This window comes from Ornithorhynchus anatinus, chromosome 1 (assembly GCF_004115215.2).
Source record: "Ornithorhynchus anatinus isolate Pmale09 chromosome 1, mOrnAna1.pri.v4, whole genome shotgun sequence".
Taxonomy (NCBI): domain Eukaryota; kingdom Metazoa; phylum Chordata; class Mammalia; order Monotremata; family Ornithorhynchidae; genus Ornithorhynchus; species Ornithorhynchus anatinus.
This window is the reverse complement of record NC_041728.1, coordinates 24,042,247-24,057,281: the sequence shown is the minus strand read 5'-3', so window position 1 is coordinate 24,057,281 and position 15,035 is coordinate 24,042,247. Positions and strand designations below refer to the sequence as shown.

At 43.5% G+C, this 15,035-nt stretch overlaps 1 non-coding gene across 1 annotated transcript; it reads left to right on the top strand.

The window, feature by feature from the left end:
* Nucleotides 1–3,878: 3,878 nt before the first annotated feature.
* LOC114817410 lies at nucleotides 3,879–4,018 on the top strand. Its single transcript, XR_003765268.1, has one exon. It is a non-coding gene; the product is annotated as a small nucleolar RNA SNORA7 (small nucleolar RNA).
* Nucleotides 4,019–15,035: the final 11,017 nt, after the last annotated feature.

Sequence of the window (15,035 nt, the reverse complement as noted above, 5' to 3'; positions counted from 1 at the left end):
AGGTGTCCTTTGCCCTTGAAAAAATTGTGACAATAAGTGTATATATTTGACACTTCCTAGAAAATGATTATTATAAGACACTTAAAAATTGTAAAGTGTAAATGCCTACTATTACTGTAATGACAGATGATGGTTTTTTCTAGCATTTTGACTGAATAGTTCTTAAGTCCTCATGGGTTGTGGTTTTCAAATAACACATCTTTTCATCGGATTGATTTTAGACAAATTAGTGATAGATTTTTTTTGTAGTGTACTGCTGCTAAATGTTCTCATCTGAATTTTAAAATAAAGTTGGCTTTACGTGGAATGAGGTTGGGCCTCAGAGTACCTTTGATGCCCCCCAAGTGTTAACAGAAGCACTGGTTGCAATCCTCAGTAACCTAAAATTCTCTGTGTGGGTTTTCTAAACTGATATGTCCCAACCTGTGCAGTCTCCTGTCAATCCACCATAATTTATGTAGTTCTTAGGGTCCGAAGGGGAAAATGTCTAGACTTAAAGTTTCTAGATGCTAAGCACCTTGACATCAGGGATTGTGTATACCAACTCTATTGTCTTGTACTCTCCCAATCAATTAATGGTATTTAGTCAGTACTACTGTTTGCAGAGAGCAGTTCTAAACGCTTGGGAGAAGACAGTTTAACAGAGTTGGTAGACACATTTTCTGCCCACAAGGAGCTTACATCCTAGAGATACTTAGAACACTAAGTACAAGCACTTAGTACAGTGCTCTGCACATGTAAACTCTCAATAAATCCCACTGATTGATTGCTAGGCATATGTCTGGAAAAGCATAGGGAATGAAGGAAATATTCTGAGAAAAATAGGGATTCGTGATTATTGAGGATGTGTGGAGGAGTTTGCAGATTCTTGGAAAGAAGAGAAACTGGCAGTGGGGTAAAAGGGGAAGAGGGGAAATGACAAATCTGTGAAATGTTAAATTTTCTGAAAGAAAATTACAGATCAAACAGCAATCTCCCTCCCATCTGGGTTGTTCTCATAATACAAAACCAGTACATTAAGCTATGAGTAAACATTTATGAAGGAAGAAAACTTCTAAGCAAAAGGAATAATGCCCCTATTTTCTCAGTGCTGCCAACTCATCAGCCACCCCAATCATGTACTCATCTGTTTCTCTATTTGCTATTGATTTATTTATCCCAGTGTGTCTATTTACAAATATTCACTCACTTTCATTCACTGGGTATTTGGCCCCTTGTGTTTGCTCGTCTCTCCCATTAGACTGTAAGGTCCTTCAAGGCAGGGGTCACTTCTACTTGTTTCTGAATGTCCCCTGTGCACCTAAGATAGTGTTAAACACAGATTAAGGTGTTCAGTACATACTGATGATAACCTCAATTTAATGTTTTTGACCTTTTTGGGCTAACTTGTGATGAGGGTACTTCTGGAGTCTCAAATCCCCCAAGTTAGTTGCTTGCAAGTTAGATGCGGTTTGTCCCAAGAGGTGATTTAAGGATTATTTTCAATCTAACATAAGGTGGATTCAGTGTTAGCATGGCCAAAAAGTGAGGCAGATCCTCATAACAGATCTGATTCCACTAACAATCTTAATAGCAAAGATGAATTTATTCGTGAGAATCATGTTTTTAACCCTGCAAACAATAAGGAAACAGAATTAATCAGTGGAATTTATTGAGTAATTATTGTGTGCAGAGCACCGTACTAAATGTTTAGGAGAGTATGATACAACAGAATTGGAAGACAGGTTTCCTGCCCACAAGGACCTTACAGTCTAGAGGAGGAAACGGACATTTAAACAAATTACAGATAGGTACATAAGTGTAAGCCTCCTCCCAGACTGTGAGCTCGTTGTGGGCAGGAAACGTGTCTGCCAACTCTGATGTACTGTACTGTCCCAAGTGCTTTGTACAGTGCTCTGCACACAGTAAGTGTTCAGGAAATAGCATTGATGATGACTGATGATGTTGTGGGGCGGAGAATGGGGTGAATATCAAGCACTTAGAAGGTACAGATTCAAGTGCCAGGGGGAGGAGAAGGGAGAGGAAGTAGGGGAAATGAGGGTTTAGCTTAGGGAAGACCTCTTGGAGATGTGATTTTAATAAGGCTTTGAAGATGGAGAGAGTGGTGGTGTGTTATGTATGAAAAGGGAGGAAATTCCAGATCAGAGAAGAAATCAGAATGCAACAGCGATGTGCCTAGTGTCTGCCACCTTTTCTGCATAGCCTTCTGGTTAGATTCTGAATTGAGTATAGTCTGGATAATGGATTTCAGGTTTAGCAAGAGTCTTTAGTCTGGAAGAAGGGAGAGAGTTTTCCTCTTAACTAAAGTTAAAGGAAACATTTTTCATCCCCCTATTTAACCTGGATTCTGTCAATTAATGGTGTTTACTGAGCATTTACCGTGAGCATTATTTTCTGGAAAATAATTTACTGAAAGAAAAGAGAGGAAAAAATGGATATGTAAATGAATCTGCTTAAATAGGTCACTGTGGGCTTTTCCCTCTAGACTAAGCTGCTTTTGGGCAGGGAAGATGTTTACCAACTACATTGACTTGTACTCTCCCAAGCGCTTAATACGGTCCTCTGCAAAGTACAATCCTCTGCACCCAGTAATAAGTTCCAATAAGTACCATTGATTGGTTGATAGGGTATAGCAATATGTGCAAACATGCTTTGGATTTATAGGTGCATAAAGTGAGCAAAGAATGAGTCCAGAACTGATCTAAGAGAATTGGCATATTACCTCAAACTTTGATGGGCATGCTTTCTTAATGTCAGTAAGTCTGTACAGTGTCCCAATGTCCTTTCCCCATTATTATCTGTTTCTTGGAATTCAGGTTTGGAATTCTCTTCTGTCAGTATGATTTTATGCACCTCCCCACCCAGGACAGAAAAATTGGATCAGAAGTGCATTTTCCATCATGTTAGCTTTGTGCTCTCAACAATATTTCTGTGTGGAAACTTGCTTTTTTTTTTTTCTGGCTAACGACTGAAGTTACCTGCCATTACAGCTTCATAATCCCTCCCACTCTTAAAATCTTCAACCCACTTCTTCCCTCAATTGCAATAATTTAAAAAACATAATGAAGCATTTTACAGGTGACAGTGTAAAATTAAAGGGATACGATGTCTATACTGTAGTTATGCTTATGTACCTGTAATGAAAGAAGACAAAATGTTGATGAGGCAAGTAAACAGAAGCAATAGCCAGAGAAGTAGTATGGCCTAGTGGAGAGAGCACAGGCGTAGGAGTTAGAGGACATGGGTTCTAATCCTGACTCCGCCACATGCCTTCCATATGACCTTGGGCAAGTAATTTGGGCCTTCCCTTCCTACAAAATGGGATTTAATACCCATTCTCCCTCCTAATTAGACTGTGAGCCCCATGTAGGACCTGATGATCTTGTATCTATGCAGTTCTTAGTATGGTGTTTGGCACATAGCACTTAACAGATGCCACCATTATTATTATCATTATTATTGCTGATGAGATTTTGCTCAAGCATTTGAAACAGTTATAACTATCCTTAGGAATCAGTGGAAGTGCAGGTCACTGAAACGCAGGTCTTCATGAAAACAAGGGTATTATGTTGAACTCTCCCAAGGACTTAGTACAGAGCAGGACATAGTAAGCACTCAATAAATAAGAGTGATTGTGGTGGAACAGGGGAATGTCACACAGTGCTTTCTAAACTGAAAACAAATCTTATCCATATATAAGGACAAAGTTTCCTTTAATATTTTCCTTCCCACCAAAGCTGGGGGAAGCAGGATCCTCAGAAACACTGGATTGAAATAAACTGGAACATTGGGTTCCAGTTCAAGCATCCCCTTCTTTCAGATTCTACCGGCATTTTATTTTAGCAGCATATATTTGCTGAGGGGCTAAAGCCATCTCTCCACTCTCAGGGTTGTACCTGGAGAGTTTCCAGTACTCTACCAGTCTCGACTATAGGAGGGAGAGTCAAGCAGAGGTATATACCCATTCTATTCCTAGCTTAGGCAGTGGCTAGCGAGTGGAAAACAATCTGCTACAAGTCAAAAGTCACCCATGCTGGGTGGCAACAGCATGGAAGAGAGTAGAGGGCGGAGACTCAAGTTTACTGCACGGAAGGCGGCAATGGTAAACTGTTTCCGTATTTTTACCTAGAAAACTCTATGGATGTACTACCAGAACGATTGCAGATGGAGAGCGGTACGCTCTGGGGAAGATGTGTCTGTGGTGTCTCTATGGGTCGGAAACGACTCAACGGCATAAGACAAGACAAAGCCATCTTTCGTAAGTGTTCCGGAAGGGCACACAGTTGAATTATTACCTCCATCCATGAAGTGCAGGCCTGACCGCCCAGGTTTTTAACCTGGGATCACTGTGACATTGAGGTTAAAGAACTTTTCGAAAAGGTCGCCCAGCAGACCCAGGCAGCAGTGGATACAGGAGTCAGATTGCAGGAACTTGGGCCAGCTTTCTGTTTATAGTGAGATTAGCAACAACGTACTTTGGAACCAGGCTTGGAGGTCCTTGCTCTAATTATTAGACCGTTCCAAGTTCTTGAGCGGGAGCTGGGCATTGTGCCATCTCTGGAGCCTTGAACGTGGCAGGGTTTGTGGAAACAGGAAAGCTTGCTCTAGTCCTGCTGGAAGAATCCCAGGTGGGTTTTTACCCACGTAGAGCAGTAGTAATAAGCTCTTATTGTTTACAGCACTAAGTGCTGGGAGAGAAAACAGGTGGGATTTAGACAAAGTTCTTGTGTCTCGTGGGGCTCATATTTTTTTTTAATGGTATTTGTTATAAGCACTTTGTGCCAGGCACTGTACTAAACATTGGGGTAGATAAAAACTCATCAGGTTGGACACAGTCCCTATCCCACATGGGGCTCACCATCTCAATCCCCATTTTACAGAAAAAGTAACTGCGGCACGGACGGCACGGAGAAGTGAAGTGACTTGCCCAAGATCACATAGCAGACAACTGGTGGAGCCGGCATTAGAAGACAGGTCCTTCCAACTCCCAGGCCCGTGCTCTCTTTGGTAGGCCATGCTGCCTTGTAATCTAAATATCGCAGAATGGCTTAAACGGCCAACACAAAGCCAACTGTCCTTCTATCCTGGTGTTTGACATGGATGATGGTGGGCTGACACGATCCAAAGCCTGGCTTGCCAGCTGCATTTAAGTTATGTCCAAGACCTAGTTTATATCAGGAGAGGTTCTGGAACTTTTCCCATTGTGGTGTCAGGGTCCTCCAGCGTGATGGAGGAGATGGGGTACGAAGAGCAGAACGGCCTCTCTTTACGCTCAGTATAGGCTCCACTAATGGCTCTTGACTGTCCAAACTGGGGAACCGAAAGCCCCACCGTCACCCCCCTGAAAAGGGCTCGCTCTCCACAGGTCTCAGAGCTGAGCTAGGAAATCACCAGCCCTAATAAAGCGCTGAGCATGGCTCACAGGCAAAGCTGACGAACTGCTCAACAAACCTTAGAACACAGCCTCCTGTTAAGGAAGATGGACAAGCCTTCATTACAACTCTAGTGGTTTGTGTGGCGACACTTGCATTCCTTTTGTCCCTTTCAGTTGTTTTCCCACTGGAGCACAGGGTGCATGCTACAAGGAAGTAGGCGGGCAGGAGTGTGGCACGTAGCAGAGTGTAGGCAAGTATTTTACACATCTTTTGGCAGTGTGTATCGTGGCCAGTCTTTGGTGTGAACTGTTCAAAACATCCAAATGGTCCGGATGAAGGTTGGCAAGGGAATTGCAGGAAAGGAAAGGCCAAACTACATTTTCCAAGAGGCAAAGGGGCTGACTCAGAATATTTTTGAACCAGAGAGTAGGGTGGTCCCATGTACTAGGTCCCCAGATTCTCTAAATATGATGTGGGGAAAGATCTAGAAATGTATATTTCTCCCCTGATGATAGTGGAGAAGGTGGTTTTCATTTATTTCTGCAGATCAAGTCTCACTTGGATAAACCTAAATTCCTTAATTAAGCTGATGGAGAGGAGAGCCAGGGAAGTGGGGGTCGATAATCTATTTTGGAGTTTTTTCTGGGGTAAATCTTAGTTTGTGGTTTTATCTCTCTTTTTGATGCATCCTTTTGAGCTGTGTCTCCAATTAAAATATTACTTGTAAGCAGCTGTGTAATCGGAGTTTTATAGGTCTTCCAAAACACTCGGGCAGATTTCCTTTTTTGTTTCTGGCCAGATCTCATATGCCTTTCATTCCTTTTGAATGCCTGGATTGGCAAAGGGCTGCTAAGGCTTCTCATTCTAGGTATTTTAGCAAGGTGATTTTTATCTAACAATCAATCAAGAGTATTTATTATGGGCTTACTTTGTGCACAGCACAGTGTAAAGTACTTGGAAGAGTACCGTATAACAGGGTTGGTAGACGTTCCCTGCCCACAACAAGTTTACAGTCTAGAGATACCACACCCACTCAAGACCATTATCTCTACAGAATAATGCTAATGCTATTCTGTAGTAGCCTGAGTTACTACTACTTACTTATTTACTACTTACTATGAGTCAATCACTGTGGCAGATACAAGTTAATCAGGCCAGTTCAGTCTCCGTCCTACATGGGGCTCACAGGTATGAGTAGGAGGGAGAACAGATTTTGAATGCCTATTTTGTAATTGAGGAAACTGAGGCACAGGGAAATGAAGTGACTTGTCCAAGGTGTGGCCTAGTGGTTAGAGAACGGACCTGGGAGTCAGAAGGACCTGGGTTCTAATGCTGGCTCTGCCGATTGTCTGCTGGGTGACCTTGGGCAAGTCACTTCTCTGTATCAGCTGCTTCATCTGTAAAATGGGGATTAAGACTGTGAACCCCAAGTAAGCCAGGGACTGTGTCCAACTTGATGAGTTTGTATCTACTCCCGGGCATAGTACACAGTGCCTGACACATAGTAAGTACTTAACAAATACCATAAAAATAGTAAGTCTCAAATCTGATGCCACTTAAGCATTCCATACTTTCTTCTTCTAGGTCTCCCTACTCAACCGACTTTTCCCTACCCAGTCCATATTCAGGCCTGATTAGTTGATGAAAATCTTTGGGTTAGGTATCTGGGCTGGACATGTTAGACTACTGACCACTTAGTGTTAGCTTCTTAAGTACTGCTGATTCTGCAAAAATGACTGCTCATGGTACCTAGAGTCAGCTTTTGCAGGATACACACACACACACACACACACACACACACACCCCAACACGCCCCCCAACCTCCCAACCACCCCCCTTTCCTGCTTTCTTCAAAGAGGTCCCATAAAGCCTGAACTAGAACCCTACATGGACTTCACAATCTAAGAGGAAGAACAGGTATCTTATTCCCATTTTATAAATAAGAGAATGGAGGCCCAGAGACATCAAGCAACTTGCCCAAGGTGACATAGTTAGTGGTAGAGCTAGGATTAGGAGCCAAGTCTCCCCCTGCCAGCCCCATGCTCTTTCCAATAGGTTTGCTACCTTCTTGAATTCCAGGAAAGTACTCCATTTTGTAAAACACTCCTTGGTTTTAAATCAGGGCCTTGAGCTGTAATGAGTTACCCTTCAGGTTAATTTTCCCATACAGATCATTACATTAAACAACCCTCCATGGGCTCAATTTACCATATGGGAGGGCTTTACTGATGGGGAGAGTGGGGCTGATTCTAGCCCATCCCAGGACCCCACAGAACTTCAGCAGGAAGTCAGAGAGGAGGGGAACGGATGGCAGTTTCCTACTCCTCAGCTCCCTGAGGGTTTTTTTATTTGTTAAGCACGTACTATGTGTCAAGCACTGTGGTAGATACAAGTTAATCAGACCGAATACAGTTTCTGTCCCACATGGGGCTCACAGTATAAGTAGGAGGGAGAGCAGATCTTGAATCTCCATTTTGCAGTTGAGGAAACTGAGGCAGAGAAATGAAGTGACTTGCTCAAGGTCACACAGTAGGCAAGTGGCATAGCTGGGATTAAAACATAGATCTTCTGGCTCCCAGTCTTGTAGTCTAGGGGACAGAGCACGTCCTTCCCACGGTTCTGTGTGACAGCTTGTAGGCCTGTCAAAGTCCCAGGTTAGTTATGTTGAAGAGGTAGCAGATGTTGCCCTACTCTCAAGAGCTAAAAGCTCAAGGATCTTGGACCAAGTTACAAGGTTGTTGAAACAGCGATGCTGCCCCCTTCCATTTCATTATACTTTTCCAGTGTCCCCGATGCTTCTTGCCTCTTTCCCAATTTGGCTTCTGTTTGGGCTGAGCCCTGAAGCTCGTGACCTAAAGCATTTACAATAAAGCACTTGATGAGGAGAAATTTGCCTCCAGCAATGTCTATTTATTTTAGTTCTATGTGCTTCCAAATGAGTTTTTATCACTGGAGTGTGATTTGCTAAAGCTTAAAACTTGCCCTCTACCCTGCGGATTACTATATTTCACATCCATTAAGTTGGAGAGAGTGAGTGGGAATTACCCTTGGATCGCTATCAGGATTTTTAAATGATTTATAGGCCGCAAGAGCAGAGCTTGACCTTCCTGAAAGGTTAGTTCAATTGCCACGTGGCTCAGCCTTCACATTGTTTTGCTGTTTCAGAGAGTGGTGGAGATTGCCTAAGAATAAACAAACAAAAAAACCCAAAGCAGTGTCACCTCTGGAAGAGAGGGGCATGATGGGCACTTATTCCTAATTCTTAATGTTTGTTATCTTTACCAGGTGCCAATTTTCCCAGGGGCCTAGGAAATGCTTAATTTGTCCCAAGGCTGGGTCACAGCCTGGCTGGGTTTGCCCCTTCAGCTACCACAGTAAAGATTAGATCTGTATTTTGGATCTACAAGCCTCTTACACTCTTTAAACATGCAACACTCATCAAGTACTAAACTATTGGACTGCTCTTTGAAATGTACAAGTCATGTCTAGGATGGTAACCATGGCAATAATATCACTGTCCTTTTTTTTTTAATGGTATTTGTTAAGCACTGCCTATCTGCCAGTCACTGCACTAAGCACTGGGGTTGATTCATTCATTCATTCAATAGTATTTATTGAGCGCTTACTATGTGCAGAGCACTGTATTAAGTGCTTGGAATGTACAATTCGGCAACAGATAGAGACAATCCCTGCCCACTGATGGGCTTACAGTCTAATCGAGGGAGACAGACAAAGATACAAGCTAATCAGGATGGACCCAGTTCATGTCCCATATGGGCCTCACATTCTTAATCCCCATTTAACAGCTGAGGTAACTGAAGCACAGAGATGTTAAGTGACTTGCCCAAGGTCACACAGCAGACAGATGGCAGAGTCGGGATTAGAACCCAGGTCCTTCTGACTCCCAGGCCTGAGCCCTATCCATTTGGTCATGCTACTTCTCTTCCCCATGTTCATTTCCTAATTCTTTTTCTGAATGGTATCATTTAATGTGGACAAGAAATTGACTCTGCAAGCTGTTAACTTTATCTAAAAAATTCTCTTAGCAAAAATCCCAAACTTTCAGAGTTGTGATCTCAATTTAAAATATGAAGTTAAATAACTTTATAAATCCAAGTCCCTCTTCTTCCACATTAAGCACTGGGCATCAGTTTGAACCTTTAATCCTCAAGCACACCCAAAGGAGGAGCCCTGGATGGCATTTTCCACTGTCTTCTTTAGGCACAAGACCCTACCCTCCCAGGTGCTCCCTCAGACTGGGGAGATTGCTGACAGCCTTCTCTGCCCCCTCTGCACTGCTCTGAGCCTAACAATCAATCAGTGCTATTTACTGAGAGCTTACTATGTGCAGAGCACTGTACTAAGTGCTCAGGAGAGTACAATGCAACAGAGTTAGCAGAGCTATTCCCCTTCCCTAATGAATGTAGAGTCTAGAGAGGCAGCCTAGTGCTGGGCAGTGGCATACTCAGAAAAAACACTGGGATTAGGGAGACACTGGGATTAGAGAAGTGAGGAAGAGTGGAGTGGCATCAAGAGACCGGCCTGTAGAGATGGAGAATCATAATGTCTCGAACCTATAGAGTACTTTTATTTACCAAAGTCTTTCACATTCCTTATCTCATTTTTGTCACAACACCCTGTGAGATAAGAAGCCCATATATCTTATTCTCATTTTACAGATGAGGCCTGGATGAGTTAAAGGCCCCGGCCAAATAGACACAGCAGGCCGGTGGCAGACACTGGACTGGAAACCTGGTCCTCCACTGACCAAACCCATGCTGTCTCCACTACAGACATGATACTACTGGAGAGGCATTGGGACCTATTCATTCATTCACTCTGTTTTTTGAGCACTTACTGCATGCACAGCACCATACTAAGCACTTGGGAGAGTACAGTGCAACAATAAGCAGATATAGTCCCTGTCCACAGTGAGCTCACAGTCTAGAGGGGGGAAACAGATGTTAAACAAAGGAAATTACAGATATATTCATAAGTGCCTTAGGGCTGGGAGAGGGGAGGAATGAAGGAAAGAAGTCAGAGTGACACAGAAGGGAAAGGGAGAAGAGGAGAGGAGGGCTTTGTCAGGGAAGGCTTCTTGGAAGAGATGTGCCCTTAGTAAGGCTTTGAATTGGGGGACAGCAACTGTCGGTCTAATAAGAGGAGGGAGGGCGTTCCAGGCCAGAGACAGGATGTGGGCAAGAGGTCAGCGATGAGATAGACAAGATTGAGTTACAGTGAGAAGGTTAGCATTAGAAGAATGAAGTGTGTAGGCTGGGCAGTAGTCGGAGAGTAAGGAGGTGAGGTAGAAAGGGGCAATGTGATTGACTGCTTTAAAGTTTGAAATGGGACCCAGGAGACCAAGGTTTGAGTTCCAGATTCACCACTGGCCTACTGGGGGACCGTAAGCAAGTCACTTTAACTCTCTGGGGCCTGAATTTTCTCATCTGCAAAATGAGGGTAAGAGAGACACACAATAAGTGATTAATAAATGCCACAATAATAATATAATGATAATGTCATAATAATTATTATGATTATTTGGGAATCCTTTCTCTTCAGGGGCTGCTTAGGTGTGAATCAAACCTCAAGCGCCACTCCACTGAAATAGTTTGACAATTTGGTAAACACCTATGAGAAATGATTTCCCAATAGGAAACTTTTGAAAGATGTAAACTATATATTTGTCAGACCTCAGGGCTGATTTCTTTCAAAACTCTTACCTTTGTCACCCTTTGCCAGTACAGGGAACGCTAAACAGAAGCCCGGTCCCAGATGCGGTGCGACTGAAGTTTCCCCCAGACATTTCCTTGGCATCTTGTTCGGAAAAGCTGTTCTGCAGATTGTTTGTTTTGCAATTTAAGCTCCCTGGGACTGCAATTGGGTAGCTCTGCAGTGTGAATTTCTTTGCTTCCCGTCAGCCCAAGATGTTATCCCGCTTCTTCTCTCTCCTCATTCTTCTATCATTTGCACGTTTGGTGTTTTGAGAACAGTACCCGCACTCTCCCCCTCACCAGAAGGGGTCTGGCGTTTCCCAGACAGCAGGGTCAATCAGGTATGTCACCTCCTTTAACATGGGCAGCCTTCCTAGAATTCACCTTGAAAAGTCTGTGGGCACAGTAAGAGGCCTTTATTTTAAAAAATAAAGTGAGACCCACCCTCTCTGCCACACCCCAACCCCCACCTCCCCATGCCCTGTATCTTGCCTGCGGTTCACCTGCCCTCAGGAGGATAGAATAGTGTTATCAACTTCGTGTCTATTATTTTCTAGAAAGGAATAAGATTTAGCTATAAGAAAAGCCCAACAAGCTTGATCAATCAGTTGTATTTATTGAGAGCTTACTATGTGCAGAATACTGTACTAAGCACTTGGGAGAGTACAAGTCAACAGAGTTGGTAGACATGTTCCCTGCTCACAGAGATCTTACAGTCTAGAGGGAGAGACAGATGTTTATGAATGATTAAATTACAGATATGTACATAATTTCTGTAGGGTTGAGGTAGGGGCGAATAAATAAAATCCAAGGGCAAGGGCAATGCAGAAGGGAGTGGGAGAAGAGAAAATGAGAGCTTAGTTGAGGAAGACCACTTGGATGTATGTTTAATAAGGTTTTGAAGGTGGGGAGAGAGATTGTCTTGATTATTCTAAGAGTTCCATCCAGGGAGGTAAAGTCATAAACAGGTTTGCAAATGAGTGTGGGGCTGTAGGTGTAGGGCCTGAAATAAATCAGTAATAGTAAAGCCATCTATTGAACTGCCACTGAATTTAAAGAACAGTGTTAAGCATTTGAGAAGGCAGAACAGAAACATCATCATTGGTGGTATTTATTGAGGGCTCACTAGGTGCAGAGCACTTTATTAAGTGCCAGGGAGAGTATAGTGTGGTCTAGTGGCTAGAGCATGGGCCCGTGAGTCAGAAGGACCTTGGTTCTAATTCCAGCTCTGCCACTAGTCTGCTATGTGACCTTGGGTAAGTTATTTCACCTCTCTGGGTCTCAGTTATCTCATCTGTAAAATGGGGATTAAGACAAAGAGCCCCATGTGGGAGATAAAATGTGTCCAAATCTGATTAACTTGTATCTACCCCAACTTTTAGTACAGTACCAGACATATCAGTCAGCCTTCATTTGTATTTTTTGAGTGCTTACTGTGAACAGAGCACGAAGTACTTGGAAGAGTACAATATAACAGAGCTGATGAGCACGTTCCCTGCCCACAATGAATTTACAGTCTAGAGTGCTGTAGTAAGGGTTTGACAAATACAGTTTAAAAAACAAGAAAACACACAAAAAAACCCCAGAAGCATGAGACACATTCCCTGCCCTCAGAGAGAGTTAAATTAGGCAAAATTTAAAAGAAGTCAGGCTGCAAGCAAGAAAGAGTTTGAATAAGAACTGAATCCTGGCCCTGAAGCTTCAGGCAACTGGTGCTTACTGTCATTGGTGGTGTCATCCCAAAGATCTGATCAGTGGAAGAGACTTTGGGGAGTGTTTCAGTCAATCAGTGGCATTGATTGAGTGCTTACTCTGTTCAGAGCACTGTACTAAGCACTTGTCTTTTGCTAGTCGTTGGATTCTTTTGAAATGATTTATAAGGCTGACATTTTGCTTCTATTTTCCAAAACAGTTACAGTCTCCTAGAGAAAATTTTCTTGTCTTATATTGTCGAGTCTTCTCCAACCCATAGCGACGCCATGGACACTTCTCTCCCAGAACGCCCCACCTCTATTTGCAGTCGTTCTGGTAGTGTACCCACAGAGTTTTCTTGGTAAAAATAGAGTCGTATATTGGCTAAAGGGTGAAATCGTACCTGATAATGAACCTGGCCTTCTGGGTAAGTAACAATTTGTCTTAGTATGAAATGCCAACCTGCCCATGATGCCCTCATCGGCCCAAACTTACGCGACACAGCATTGACTAAGCACCTCCAGTGAACGGCACCCATATTCGAGTCATTAGGAAACAGAGAAGTATTATAAAAGTGGCTCCTGCCCTTGTACATCTTAGAACCTCTTATCACTGGGGCTGTTCATTCTCAGTCTCTTTCACTGGCTCCTCCTTTGCCTCCCAAGCCTTAAGGGATCCCTCAAGGTTCATTTCTGGGTCCCCTTCTTTTCTCCTTCTACACTCACTCCCTTGGAGAACTCATTCACTCCAGTGTGGCTTCACCTACCACCTCCATGCGGATGATACCCAAATCTATATCTCCTCCCCTGACCTCTCTCCCTCTATCCAGGCTCACATCTCCTCCTGCCTTCAAGACATCTCTACTTGGATGTTCTGCTGTCACCTCAAGCTCCACATGTCCAAGACAGAACTCCTTATCTTCCCACCAAGCTCTGTCCGACCCCCTGACTTTCCCATCACTGTAGATGGCACCACCATCCTACCTGTCTCACAAGCCCATAACCTTGACATTAACCTTGACTACTCTCTCTCATTCAATCCATATACCCAATCCATTACTAAATTCTGTCAGTCCCACCTTCTCAACATCGCTGAAATCCGCCCTTTCCTTTCCATCCAAACTTCTACCATGTTCACACAATCACTCATCCTATCCTGCCTGGATTACTGCATCAGCCTCCTTGTTGACCTCCCGGCCTCCTGTCTCTCCCCACTCCAGTCCATACTTCACTCTGCTGCCCAGATAATTTTCTACAAAAATGTTCAGGACATGTTTCCCCACTTCTCAAAAAATTCCAGTGGTTGCCCATTCACCTCCACATCAAATTCCTTACCACTGGCTTTAGAGCAGTCAATCACCTTCTCCCCTCCTACCTCACCTCGCTACTCCCCTTCTACAACCCAGCCCTCACACTTCACTCCTCTAGTGCTAACCTTCTCAGTGTGCCTCGATCTCATCTATCTTGCCACCAACCCCTCGCCCACATCCTGTCTTCTGGCCTGGATTGCCCTCCCTCCTCAATTGACAGACAATTACTCTCCCCCTCTTCAAAGCCTTATTGAAGGCACATCTCCTCAAGAGGCCTTCCCAGACTAAGCCCCCCTTTCCTCTTCTCCCACTCCCTTCTGCGTTGCCCTGATTTGTTCCCTTTGTTCATCCCCTTTTCCCAGCCCCACAATACTTATGTGGGTATCAGTAATTTATTTATATTAATGTCTATCTTCTCCCACCAGACTGTAAGCTCGATGTGGGCAGGGAATGCATCTGTTTATTGTTCTAGTGTACTCTCCTAAGCGCTTAGCACAGTACTCTGCACACAGTAAGCCCTCAGTAAATACGATTGAATGAACCTAAGAGGCGCGGCAGTAGACAAACTGATGAGAACCGACATTTAAGAGAAATCAATCAGTGGTATTTACTGACCGTCTCCTGAATGTAAAGCACATTACTAAGTGCTTGGGAGAGTATACCAGAAGTAAAAATCATGCTCCCTGCTCTCATGGAGCTTACAGTCTAATGAGGGGTCCACAGACAAAAAATATTTACAATTAATGGGAGCAGAAGAAGGAACAAAGGTGCAACAAGGGACACTGGTGAAATAATAAGTCAATAGCAAATAAACAGATTAAATCCATGAGTGCTGGGAGGTTTGGGGAGGGTGGGCATGTTAATTAAGGAAATTTCTCTGATTTTCTACACCCAGCTTTCCAGTCCTCAAAATTACCACTGTTAGACAGGCTCGTGAATCCAGGC